Source organism: Mastomys coucha, unplaced genomic scaffold (genome assembly GCF_008632895.1).
Source record: "Mastomys coucha isolate ucsf_1 unplaced genomic scaffold, UCSF_Mcou_1 pScaffold14, whole genome shotgun sequence".
NCBI lineage: Eukaryota > Metazoa > Chordata > Mammalia > Rodentia > Muridae > Mastomys > Mastomys coucha.
In genome coordinates, this window is record NW_022196896.1 from 28,147,957 (window position 1) to 28,161,362 (window position 13,406).

General features: G+C 42.4%; 1 long non-coding RNA gene across 4 annotated transcripts; it reads right to left on the reverse strand.

Annotated features, from left to right (window-relative positions):
• Positions 1-114: 114 nt before the first annotated feature.
• LOC116089017 lies at positions 115-13,060 on the reverse strand. Of its 4 annotated transcripts, none has more exons than XR_004118106.1 (3): positions 12,952-13,060; positions 12,126-12,257; positions 115-1,047 (listed from the first exon to the last, which is right to left on the reverse strand). It is a non-coding gene; the product is annotated as an uncharacterized LOC116089017 (long non-coding RNA). The 4 variants fall into 4 exon arrangements; XR_004118105.1 differs by having other exon boundaries at positions 115-1,043; positions 12,126-12,325; positions 12,952-13,001; XR_004118103.1 differs by having other exon boundaries at positions 12,126-12,325; positions 12,952-13,001.
• Between the last annotated feature and the right edge of the window lie 346 nt (positions 13,061-13,406).

The following is a 13,406-nucleotide window of genomic DNA, read 5'->3' on the forward strand; positions in this document are numbered from 1 at the left end:
CACACACACACACACACACACACACACACACACATACACACACACACACACACACACACACACAGAATATAGCAGAATGGTGTTCATGGATCTGTTCAGGGAATTAAATAAGAGTTGTGTAAGAAAGCTGATTTAATGCTTCAAATCCTCTTCTGTTGCTGGAGGAGGAATGAGTGGGTTTTCATGGACAGCCTCCTGCTGACTGCCATCCTTTCCTTTGGGAATTTGCCATTCTGTGATTATAGTTGATGGCATCATGCTAGAATGGCTGAAGTTGGTTGCTACTTCATTTGCATGACCGACAAGCAGGAACTCACTAGGTTTTTCTTCATTACTTGGGAGGTGGTTTGCTAAAAGCTCAGGGATTTGATGTGAAAAGTAACTGAAAAAAAATGGGGTCCACTGGTCTTTAGGGCCTTCCCAAGGTTTGAGGCTGTTTTCACTTCCTACCTAAATGGCTTCACCTAGTTATCTTTTCTGGGTGTCTTTCCTCTCAGAGTGTGGTCTTTACAATCAGCCCCTGAAGGACGACAACTCTCTAGAATGTTTTTAGGAGCCTAGCCTCCCTTGGAATCAAGAACATTCCCTACAGCAGGCAGCAAGCCAGAGAAGTTGCCTGTGCTAGTGAGAGTGGGGACCTGATTTTCTTTGTTTCTGAAGTTTTTGCTAGATTGTTGTGTACATCCAAGAGAGTGGGTGTGGGTGTGCTATGGCACCCTACCAGGTCAGCATACAACTCCCAAGATACGTGGGTCCCAGGGGTCAAATGCAGATTGACAAGTTTAGTGGCAGGTGTCTATCTGCTGAGCGGTCTCACCAGTCCAAGCACTTGATTTTCAAATCTTCCTCCGAGCCTCAGATGAATTCTTTGGGAAATGTGGATGGTAGGTGCTTTGCAGAATCAGTGTACTGGCTGGAGACATGGCCCAGTAAAAAGCTTACTGCACAAGCATGAGGACTTAAGTTTGGGAGGTGGACACAGGCAGATCTTGCAGAACAGGGAGTACAGCCGAGTTAGGAAGTTCCAGATTCATGGAGAGACCCTGCCTCAAAAACAAGGTAAAGAGTCAGTAAGGGGATAGCCAGTGTTAATCTCTGGCTCCTTACTCAGATGCACATGCACTGGAACACATACACACTTGCATATGCACAAAACACAAACTGAAAAGTAAGAAAAGACGTATAGAAGAAAAAGCTTAAATATTGTAAACATTATAAAAAATAAAGCTTAGGGTTGTTGCTCAGTATTGCATTACTTGCCCAGTATGTTTAAAGCCCCGAGCTCCCATCCCAAGCCCAGTAAGAATTTTAATGTCATTATTTTTACTTATACGTATGTCTCTCTCTCTCTCTCTCTCTCTCTCTCTCTCTCTCTCTCTCTCTCTCCCTCCCTCCCTCCCCCTCCTCCCCCCCTCTCTCTATATATACATATATACATATATATATATGGAGCTGAAGTTTCAGAAGGTTGTGAACTTCCTGATGCAGGACCTGGACACCAAATTTGAGTCCTCTGGAAAACCAGCAAGATTTCCTAACTGCTGAAACTCAGTTCTTTTTTTTTTTTAAAAAAAAATAAAGATATAAAATTCTTAAGTGCTCTATACTTTCTAAAAATTATTTTAGGGAACTGCATCAGTTCATGTTTACAGTCAGTTCTGGAGCTGCTCATTGGGCACCCATCTGCAATTCTAGCACATCAAAGACTGAGGAGCAAGCGTGGCTTGGAGGCCAGTGTGGGCTACACAGCAAGACCCCAGTCTCAAAAAGGGAGGCTTCTTCCTTCTGTGTTTTTTTTCCTGTCATTTATAATATTTTGTTTTATTTTCTCCAGTCATATATGTTGGCATAAATTTTCTTGTAATGGGGATACAAATACGTGCCATTTAAGACATTTTATTTAGCCTATACATCCCAAATGTATTTTCCAATAAAAATTCCCCAGACTAAGTGTTAGTAGGCTTCCTGGGATTTTCCATTGAATTTGATTTTCAGCTACTTTTGTTCTTTTAGGAATGAGCTCCAGTCGCCTCATCTCTCAGTCTTACATCATAGCTGGTGGCTTGAAGGTCGGAACTGTGGGATTTAAGAACGATTATGACTGTTTTCTAATAACTCCTTGTTCAAGTTCTCTTTAACATTTAAAAGTATAATACTATGTTAGAATTTTGTATTTAATGTCTCAACCCAAAGTTTTCTGCTTCCATTTTTTTTTAAAGTTTTTTTTAAAAAGATTTATTTATTTATTTTATGTGTATGAGTACACTGTAGCTGTACAGATGGCCGTAAGCTATCATGTGTATGGCACTGGGAATTGAAGTCAGAACGGCCCCGCTCGCTCCGGCATAATTCACTGTAGCTGTCTTCAGACGCACCAGAAGAGGGCGTCAGATCTCATTATGGGTGGTTGTGAGCCACCATGCGGTTGCTGGGATCCGAACTCAGGACCTTCGGAAGAGCACTCAGTGCTCTTACTTGTTGAGCCATCTTGCCAGCCCTCTGCTTCCATTTTCTCTGATTTCGAATACCCTCAGGATTCTGAGAAAGGAGAAGGGAATGTAGACTAGGAAGAAATAGGGAAGACTATAATTTTTTTAACCTGTCTCCTGAAATGCTATGAAAAAAAATAATGTACATATTTCCATTTGTACAATTTTATGGGAGGCATTCTTCTGGAGGACAATGACCCATAAATAATTAAGAACCATGTGAAATGGCTTCTTTCAGCCATTTCTAAGTAACTTATAGAAATTATATTTTTTAGCAAATACTTAATAAGTTCCGCACCAATTCTGGAGGAAGAATAAGCTTCAAAATACCCTACCACTATACCTGTTGGTAAGCTTGGGTATATATTCCTAAGAACTCCATCCGAGTTCCAACATGAAACTCTATAAACTATGCACTGAGGAGCACACATGCATAGCAATCAACATTCAACACGGAAGCCAACCCCAGGTTCCTGTGTTCCTTCTCACTTTTCTCAAAGAACTGTAGGTAGGTGTGCAATGAGCACGCTAAGGGGCCTTCCTTGGAGGACATCAGGGTCTCTCTGCACTGAGCATGAGTAGCATTGGCTAGTAAAGGCTACGGAGGTGGGGTGGGGGTGGGGCGGGGCTGTGTTATCTTAGAGGCCTGCACTTTGTCCTGGGAAATGAGAGTGGGTTGCACAGACAGAGTATCTCCAGGCTGTTAGTTTCTACAATGGCTGCCTTACCTAGTCCTCCAAGTGCACCAACCCGTTTGCTCTGCTTGGCAGTTTTGCTCATTGGCCCTTTCCAGTATGGGGGGGGGGGGGGGGGGCAACCTTCTTAATATTCTCTGATTCATTTCTTATCTTAGTTACGGTTCTACTTCTGTGAAGAGACAACATGACCAAGGCAACTTATCCAAGAAATAGTTTACTAGGGGCTCGCTTTCAGTTTCCGAGTGTTCAGTTCATGGCTGGGAGCATGGCAGCAGGCAGGCAGTTATGGGACTGGAGCAGTAACTGAGAGCTTATATTTTGAGACAGTAATCACAAGGCAAAGAAAGAGAGTTAACTGGACTTTTTATTTTAACCTCAAAGCCTGCTCCCAGTGACACACCTCCTCCAACAAGGCCACACCTCCTAACCCTTCCCAAACCATTCTGTCCACTGGGTACCAAGTATTCAAATAGAGGAGCCTAAGGGGTCCATTCTCATTCAGACCATCATGCTTTTCTTTTCATGACCCATTAAAACCACTTTTCTATCCACTGCTCCATTCTGTTCATGCTTCAATACTAACATATATCTGGTCGGTTGGTTTTCTTTTGCTCTGCTGGGGTTTGAACTGGGGATCGAACCTAAGGGTTTGCACATATAAACAAGGGCTCTACCGCTTAGCTTCAACCCCAGGTTCCAAAATCAGAAATGGCAAATTCATATCCTTAGTCAGTGTGTTTAGATAAATAAGAAAGTTTCTTTTACGTGTAAGGTAGAAGTTCTAGGGACTGATCTAAGTGCATCGGTCAGAGGAACAATTAATTACTGGAATAATAGTAAGACAGCACTTCATAAATATTTGAAATAATAATTAGTAAAACTTAAAAACAAGTTAAAAATCAGAATAGTATATTGCTCTCCCTACCTCCCTGCAACTCTGAAAGAAGCTGTCAGGAGGTGGTCCACTGTTGGATTCTGGGAGACTTGAATGAAGTTTGCTTTTCCCAATGACTAGTTGACCTTCAAACACTCCTCTTCAAATCTTCCATCTGTTCAGCAGAGACAGTCTAGCTGCTCACATACTAGAATTACTGCAGATGGACTCACAGACTCTAAAAAGCATATTGCCGCTAGGAGAAAACATGCATACTATATTTCACATGTATGATTCTCTACAGTGTATCTGACTGAATTTAGAGACCCAATTCTTCCAGGGCTCTCAGCTGAGGTAGGAGCCTCATTTTCAAGCTGGGTGAAGAGCAGCAACACCACTGACTGCTACAGAATCTTTATTTTTGATTGATTGGTTGATTGTAGTGTGTGTGTGTGTGTGTGTGTGTGTGTGTGTGTGTGTGTGCATATGGAGGCCAGAAATCAACTTCAACCCCCAGATGTCTTCAGGTGTCACCCGCCTTGTTTCTGTGAAGCAGGGTCTCTTACCGGGTCCTTAAGATCATTGTTTCAGGTAGACTACAGACAGGAAGCTACACAAATCTTCCTGTCTGCCTCTCTAGCTCTGCGATTATAATTATACCACTTTTTACACAGGTGGTTAAGATTGAATATGGGTCCTCATGATTGTGTGGCACTTTATGAAATAAACTCTCACCCCAGCCCATTCTACAGAGCCTTGTAACATCCAAAAAAGTTTTATTTTATGCCTTGTAAGTTGGTATCAGCAGACATAAGACCTCACAGGTTTTCAGATCGCTTGCTCTCCTATTTGCCTTTTAAAACTGTTGTCATCTTTCAGATTTGGTGCCAAGGACTGAACCATTGCCTCATCCATGTTAAACACATGCTCTACTATTGAGCTGTCTCCTTCAGCTACCCACCCCTCCTTTGTCTTGAGTATGTTCTGTGTTTGGTGTTAAACTCTACATATTCTTTGATTTGGAAGGTTAGGGTTTAGGATGCAGCATGTGAAGAATATACCTCCTACGTGTTCCAGTGTATCTTCTTTTCTCTTTAACGATTGTCAGTGTTGTAAGGAGAGATCTGCCCTGTCTCTATTCTTAGGGCAAATGAGAAGCTAGCTCTGTCCCTGGGAGAAGCAAGCACAGAGAGACCTGTCCTTGATGTCTTTTATATGAGACAAAATAAATGTTACAGAGAACTGTGACATCACGGGTTTACAGAGAACTGTGACATCACGGGTTTACAGAGAACTATGATGTCACAGGTTAGCACTCTTCTATACCCTCCCTTTGCTGTTAAATCTCTCTGCTTCAAGTGGTCTCCTCCCGATTCTCAACACACGGAACAAGAGGAAAACGACCATGGCAGAGGTAACAATCCTTGTACTTTGGTCAGGATCAAGCACTTCTCCAACTTGTCCTCTGACCTCCATATGTGAACTGTGGTCAAACATGCAAACACTCACATAATAAATAGATAAATAAAAACATGCTGGTAAAAATTTTTTAATTAGTCTGTATCTACATAATATTTTAAATGTGTGCCAAAAATCATTACTGCTCCCTCTTCTCTCTCTCTCTCTCCCCTTCTCTCTCTCCCCCCCCCCCTCTCTCTCTCTCTCTCTCTCTCTCTCTCTCTCCTCTCTCTCCTCTCTAGCTATAGTAGGCAAGGCTAACCTCAAACTTGTAGTCCACCTGCTTCTGTGTTCTGCATTCAGGATCATAGACATTTGCCACCATGCCTGTTTTTGATCTTCACTAGTTTCTTAATTTAAAGGATCTAGAAGTCATTTCTTAAGAACACTAAATATGGTGCTATATGCCTTTGATCCCAATATCTGTGAGGTTGAGACAGGTCACTGTGAGTTCAAGGCATAGTAGTACTAGGCCAACTACAGCAATGTAGCCAGACCCTGCCCCACCCCCCAAAAGAACTAAAAATGAATAGATTATGAAAAACTAAAGCATAACTCTAGACAAAAAGATAATTTTGTGTTTTTTTCATATAATTTTTGTGCATCAAGAATGTATGCTGGTGGTATGCCCAAGAAATTCTTACAAGATGGGGGATAAAGATGCAAGAATTGGGAGTTTTGGGTCATCCCCAGCTCATAGTGAGTTTCAGGCTACCCTGGGCTACAAGACACCCCATCTCATAAAAAAACAACAAACAAAATAAAATCTAAAACAGAAATCTAAGATTAGTTTTGCTGGGAGTTCTGGTTTAAGGCACCATTGGGTGGCATTTCATTTCTCAGCCAGGGCAATAGGATGGTAATGGCTGTTGGCAAAGGTCTCAGTTCTTTGCCAGGTGACTCTCTCCTTAGGACCAATTGAGTGTTCTCATGACAAGACACTAGATTCTCCCAAAGTGTGCATTCTGAGATAGAACAAAATAAACTGTCAATGTTGTCATATGCCTAGCTTCAAAACATGCTATTAATTCTGCGTCCAGTTGTTCCCATAGACCAGCCCTGGGACAATGCAGGTGGAGGCACTAACACTAGGCACAGGACAGTCGTCTTAGTACCTGGCCATTACAAGCCCGAAGACATAGAGAAGTGACAGGTGGTTCCAAGCTGCCCAGTGTGGGTACTGGAAACTGAAGCCAGGTCCCCTACAAAAGCAGTACATGTCTCTAACTGCTGAGCTGTCTTTCCAGCCCCTCACTGTCAATAGTTTTAAAAATTGGGGAAAAAAAACCCTGAGATACTTTACTCAGTTTTGTCTGCCTGTTCATTCTAACTTACTTAATTTTTTTACTCTGATATTGATGGGTTATATGTGGGATATGCATATGCCACAGGACCTAGGACTTGAACTCAGATCATAGGACTTGTCTTTATCTGATGAGTCATCTTGCCAGCCCCATTCTAACATCTGTCATTCTTCATGTGTTTATGTGTACAGGTTTTTACTGATACCAAGGGAAGGTTGAATTGGGGATGCATTTAGACCCGTAGATTATAATTACTCAGCCACTGTATGTAGAGTTGGACTATTCTAAGTTATTCAGTATAAAAATGATTTCCAGAACCTCTGACCCCATGTGCTGGTTCACACAACACTGAATTAGGTGAGGACCTATCACCACCTCTCTCTCTCTCTCTCTCTCTCTCTCTCTCTCTCTCTCTCTCTCTTTCTCTCTCTTTCTCTCTCTCTTTCTCTCCTTCTTTCTTTTTTGGTGCACAGGCTCTCTTGTTTTATTTCAGCCTGGGCATGTCGAATAAACAGGATCATGCTGATGAACACTAAGCACCCAACAATGAGCATGGCTCACAGCAGCCAGTACACTGACTTCTGTGGGTGCCGCTCCAGCCTCTCCGACTCCAGCTTCAGCTTCTCCAGGTTCTGGTCTGCCATCTTGAGTGAATGTGACAGGGTCTGGTTGTCCTTCTTGATGATACTCTGAACATTTTCTTTCTTATCTTTGTTTTCCTTCCTTCCCTCCCTCCCTCCCTCTTCCTCTCCCTCCCTTCCACCCTCTGTCTTTTCTCCCATTTTCTTCCTTCCCTCCCTTAGGATACAGTATCTCAGTTGCCCAGATTGCCTTGCGCTATGGCGGCTTGAGCTAGGGCCTAGCTTAGCCTTGACCTTAAATTCCTTTCCCTTTTCCCTCTATCTCCCAAATGCTTGGGTTACAGGCACTTGCCACCTTGCCCGACGAAAGGTACAGACTTTTCCAAGGACTCAACCGATTAAGTTTGGCTCACTCAAGATAATTTCCTTAATTTAAGGTCAACTGGTTAGGAAAGTACTTGCAGTTTAGAACAGCACCTTATTTGGTGTTCAAACAGTGAGAATAACAGGAGATAGAACCCATCACATACAAAGATATGGTTATATCCCAGTATAGATGGTATGGATGGGGATTTGGTCTCAGGATCCTCAGGGATACCCAAATTATATAGGCACTCAAATCTTGTTTATAAAACAGCATAAAGGGCTGGAGAGATGGCTCAGCAGTTAAGAGCACTGACTTTTCTTCCAAAGGTTCTGAGTTCAAATCCCAGCAACTACATGGTAGCTCACAACCATCGCTAACAAGATCTGATGCCCTCTTCTGGAGTGTCTGAAGACAGCTACAGTGTACTTACATATAATAAATAAATAAATATGTAAATAAATAAGTAAATAAATCTTTTTTAAAAAACAGCATAAAATTTGCATATACCCTATGTACAACTTTGAAGTGGGAATTTCTGGTTTGATTGGAGACTCAGTTGTGTCATGTGTTTTTTTTTGTTTTTCTTTTCTGGAAGCTATTTTATGAGAGAATATTTTGCTTAGTACAGACACATGGCATTTTTCTGGAAGCTTCCTGGTGAAAGGGCAGTGATGTTTTGCTGAAGGGACCCTTGAGAGAACATGTGATGCTTGGAAAGAGTATAAGTATAACCCAACAGACAGTGGAGGAGACTCTGGCATTGACTCGCCTTGCTTTCTTCTCTGATCTTTGCTTGTTGTGACTTCATGAGAGAAACGCACCAAAGAACTTTTGGTGGTGTTTCGACTGCTTCTTGCTGCTTCGGTGGACTTATACCTATCAACAGAGCCTTGCAGTTCGTGGACTTATACCTATCAACAGAGCCTTGCAGTTTCGTCTGGTTCTAGCCACTGATGCTGATTCATGTTTGGTGTTTTGCTAGTGGACTGGATTTCTGACAATGAAGATTGGAATTGCCCCAAGGAACTGCTTCTAAACAGGCTCATACTTGCCTTGTCCTATCAGCCATCTTCCTCCCTCACCTCTGGTGGATAGGAGGCTACAAGGGAGATTGAAGTATTAAGAACCTTTATTAAAGTAGCATTTGAAAAATCTAAGCCTATGCATCTTCATGTCTACTTTATATTATTTTTAATACTTATCATTTGTTTTATATAAATAGTTGCTGTGTGTAGTGGTTTAAGTAAAAATGGCCCCCCATAAGCTCATCTTTTTGGATAGGGAGTGGAACTCTTTGATAGGATTAGAAAGATGGCCTTGTTGGAAGAAGGGTGTCATTAGGTGTGGGCTTTGAGGTTTCAAAAGCCCATGCCAGGCCTAATTTGTCTGTCTGTCCGTCCGTCTCCTCTCCCTCTCCCCACCTCTTTCTCTCTCTCTCTCACTCTCTCTCTCTGTCTGTCTCTCTCTCTGTCTCTCTCTGTCTCTGTCTCTGTCTCTCTCTCTCCTGACCCTCAGGAAAGAAGGCGACCCTGTACAACTTGTTCAGCTTTTATACAATTTTCAGGGCAGCAGCCATTAGACACAATGTGATTGGTAGAACAGTGTGACTTTTTAAATTGATTGGTCTTCAGGGAAAGAGGTGGCAAGGACTTCCCTTGTCTGAAGGTGGGCAAAGGTCTGTCCTGTGGAATGTGCCCCCACCCGCAGGTTGGTTCTCACCTTGTGATCTGAGGAATGTTAATTAGCCTTTCCCTTCTGGAGAGTTCCACTACCTTCCTAAAGTTCCTGAGCTTATCTTATTAAGGAAATTCCTGGCCTCCTGGTGTTTTTCTGAGATGTCCCTGATTACTGGGATCTTACACTTTCTCTTTAAAAATTTAAAAAGATATATTTATTTTGTGTGTGAGTATTTTGTCTGAATGTATGGACGTTTACCACATGTGTGTCTCAGGCCCACAGAGGTCAGAAAAAGGCACTGGCTTCCCTGTAACTGGAGTTACTATAGTTGGTGTGAATCATCACATGGAGTGAGGAAGTGATCTCGAGTCCTCTGAAAGAGCAATAAATGCCATTAACTTCTAAGCCATCTCTTCAGCCAGATGTTCTTTAATTGGCAGTGGGATTTGGTGTAGATTAATGGTAGAACATATTCTCATGGCTCTGGGTTCAAATCACCAGGAAGAAGCACTCAGCAATATCTTATTTTATTTTCTCTCATGTTCTCTTCCTTTTTCTCTCCTTACTTTTCTTCCCCCTTCCTTTCCTCTACTTCCTCTCTCCTTCTCCCCTTCTTCCCCTGTTATAGAGTGTTTTCTGTATGCGCTGTGCTTTTCCTCCTTGTCCCAAGCTCCCACAATAGTGACTCTGAGACTCAAAAATATACCTAGGGCATATAGCTAGGCATGTCCCTTGACTACCTCATAACTAATAACCCATTTATTCTATTCTGAGTAAGTCACATGGCCAGCTTCCTCTGCTCAGGTTTCATGCATCTCATCCTTCGGGTCCTCCTGTGCTTGGCTCTATTCCAGAATTCCTCTCTCTGAGCCAGAACTCCCACCTCCCTATTTCCTGCCTAAGCTAATAGGATAGCAGAATTTTTATTAATAGGTGATGCTTCCATAAAGTACAAAGGATTCTCTCTACATTCTCCCTCCCTCTTTCTATCCCGCTCCCCTCCCATTATATGTAGTCTAGGCTGGCCTTGAATTTCTGATCCTCCCGGTTCTATTACCTGGGTGCTAGGGTTATTTTTTTCCTTTGTAACAGCAAACTCTTTAGCTACCTGGTAAAGCTTCTGGTTGCCTTATCAAAGCAACTGATGTGCAAAATAAAACAGGAATCCTATGCAGATTATACTGAAATTACCAAAACATCCCAGATGCCAATTTTATCAGTATAACATATGTATTGCTTCTTAGAATCCTTATCTTCCTCAGTCCTTCCACTGCTAGGGATCCACCTAGGGCTTTGCATATTCTAGGCAAGTTTTGTACCACTGAGCTATACCCACTCCCAAGAGAGGTTTTTAAAGATAAAAATGAGGATGCATACATCAGATATTTTGAAACAATAGTCTTTGGTCATGTGATCAGTAACCCGGGTGGTGTTGGTCCGAGGTTGAACAGATAGTTGATGGGCAGATATGGTTTTTCAGAATTCCTTTTCCTACAAGTTTCTGTGGCCTTCATACAAGCCTGTGGGCTTTGTTTGTTGTTGTTGAAGTTTTCTATAATCTTGTGAGTCACTACAAACAACCTGGGAAAGCAGTCTTACTGCATAACCCCAGGGACTTCACCTCTTTTGTTGTTTTCCTTTGGTTTTTTTGAGGTTAGTTTCCCGTTGTTCATACTTGTCTCAAACTGAGTAGCTGAGGCTGACCTTGAACTCTGTCCACACAGCTTCCCTCTGGAATGATAGGTAGGTACCACAGATTTTTTTTTTTTTTACTTTTTTTTTTTTTTAATTTACTAAAAACATTACAGAAGTGACTCTGACGACTTCTATGCTAACTTCCAGAGTTGAACTTCAGTTAGGGCTAAAGAAAAGTTAAAAAGTTAAATTACCCCCACCTCTAGCCCTGTGATCCCTGGACTCTGATTAGGCACACCCTATTGTTAAAGGACCCAGTTCTAACGGGTTGGCTAAAAGATATTGATTGGCTTTATTTTTGATTGCAGAATTGGGTAACATGTTATTCCATATCACATGCAGTAGTAAGCCTTCCAGTGAGGAAGCAGAAAAGGGTGCTTGATCTGGGCATGGTAGTCCATGCCAGTCATCCCAGCCCTTGGGGGCAAGAGAGTCCCAGTTCAAAGCCATCCTCAGCTAGGAAACAAGTAAAAACAATAGCCTATTTCTGCCAGAGCCAAGTGTCCATTTTAGCTACTTCTTTACAGAGATTAAAAAAGAAAAAAGAAAAAGAAAAGCAACTGCCTACCAGTTCAGGTTGCTTTTTGTATCAGGATTACAGTAGTGAGAATGTCCTTATAACTATTGCAAAAACTGGGTTGTTCGGGAGGTTTCGCTGCTTCTTCTCTCTCTAATCAGGATATCTCAGAAATTCAGACAAGCAACTTAGTTTTAAGTTGGTTCTGTGCATGGTTAGGAGGAGGATCTCCATTTTGATTTTTAACTTGTTCTGTTGAGAATCAAGGGCCACCTCTATACAAGATGTGACAGAATGTTTTTTTTTTTTAATGATGCATGTCAGTCTGTAACTCACTATGTCACTATGACACACACACACACACACACACACACACAAACCAAAACAACAACAAAAACAAAATACAATGTCTTAGTTCATTTTCCCTGAACAAAAGCAATCCAAGGGAGAAAAGGCTTGTCTTACTTCCAGTTTCAGGTTGCAGTTCGTCATTACCCAGGAGTCACGGTAGCAGAAATGTGAGCCTGCTGGTCACACCACATCTCCAGTTTAGGGACTGAGTGCTGTGGATGTCAGCGCTGGCCCATTTAGTCAAAGCTGGTCCATTGAGTCAAGGCCAGGCCCATAAAGTGGTGCTGCTCCCTTGAAGGTGGCTCTTCCCATCTCTTTGGCCCTATTAAGGAATTCCCTCACAGGCATGCCGTAGGCCTACCTAATCTAGTCTGCCTCTCACTGAGATGCTCTTACCAGTTGATTCTAGCAAGTTGATAGTAACTATCAAAGCAAAAAAGATGCACACAAACCCCTCAAACAACTACAACTGAAATTTTGAACAGAAACTTGTGAGATTTTGAAAGTATAAACATTTTTCTTTACAGATCCCAGGCTGGGGCATCCTGAGATGGGGAGAGAGAGACTGGGAAGGGTGCTACAGTGAGGTGTTTGTAATCGAAGCACTCAGAAGGCAGAGGCAGGAAAACAGAGTTTGAGGCTAGCCTACCACCAAGACTCAAAACAAACAAACAAACAAACAAACCACCACCAAAAAAAAAATCACAAAATACAAAAGGGGCTAGAGAGGTGGAGCAATAGTTAAGAGCAGTGGTTGCCCTCTCAGAGGACCAGGTTCCGTTCCCAGCACTCACATCCGGTAGCTCTTAAGCATCTGTAACACACGTTCCAGGAGATTTGACACCCTGTTCTGGAGTCTGCAGACAGTACACATGCAGGCACAGATATACATAAGTAAAGATGAATTTAAAAAAGTTTCTAAGCAAAAGCAAGCAGATACAAATCCCATGGAATCACACTGTGACTAGGAGTGGTTACGATATCATTACGTCGTGTGTGTGTGTGTGTGTGTGTGTGTGTGTGTGTGTGTGTGTGTGTGTTGGAGTGGCAGGGCCAGTTAAGCAAGTATGTGTAGCTTTCCCTTTGTGAGGTAGTCACCAGAGATAGTCAGCTTTGTGAGCTGGGTGGAGCACATGAGAGAAGCTTTCAACAGAAATCCCTGGCTACTTTCTGCTCCATGAAGCTGGTGGCTCAAATGAGCGTGATCTCTTGGTAAAAAATCTTTCGGGCTTGAGCCACACACACCCCTTACGTGTTTGAAACTGTCTCATAGCACAGTCTAGCATACAACTAGCTACATAGCAAAGAATGACCTTGAACTGACCCGTCTTCTGCGTGCCAGGCCTGGTTTTATGTGGTTTTGGGGTGAGCCCAGGAATTCATACATGCTAGGCA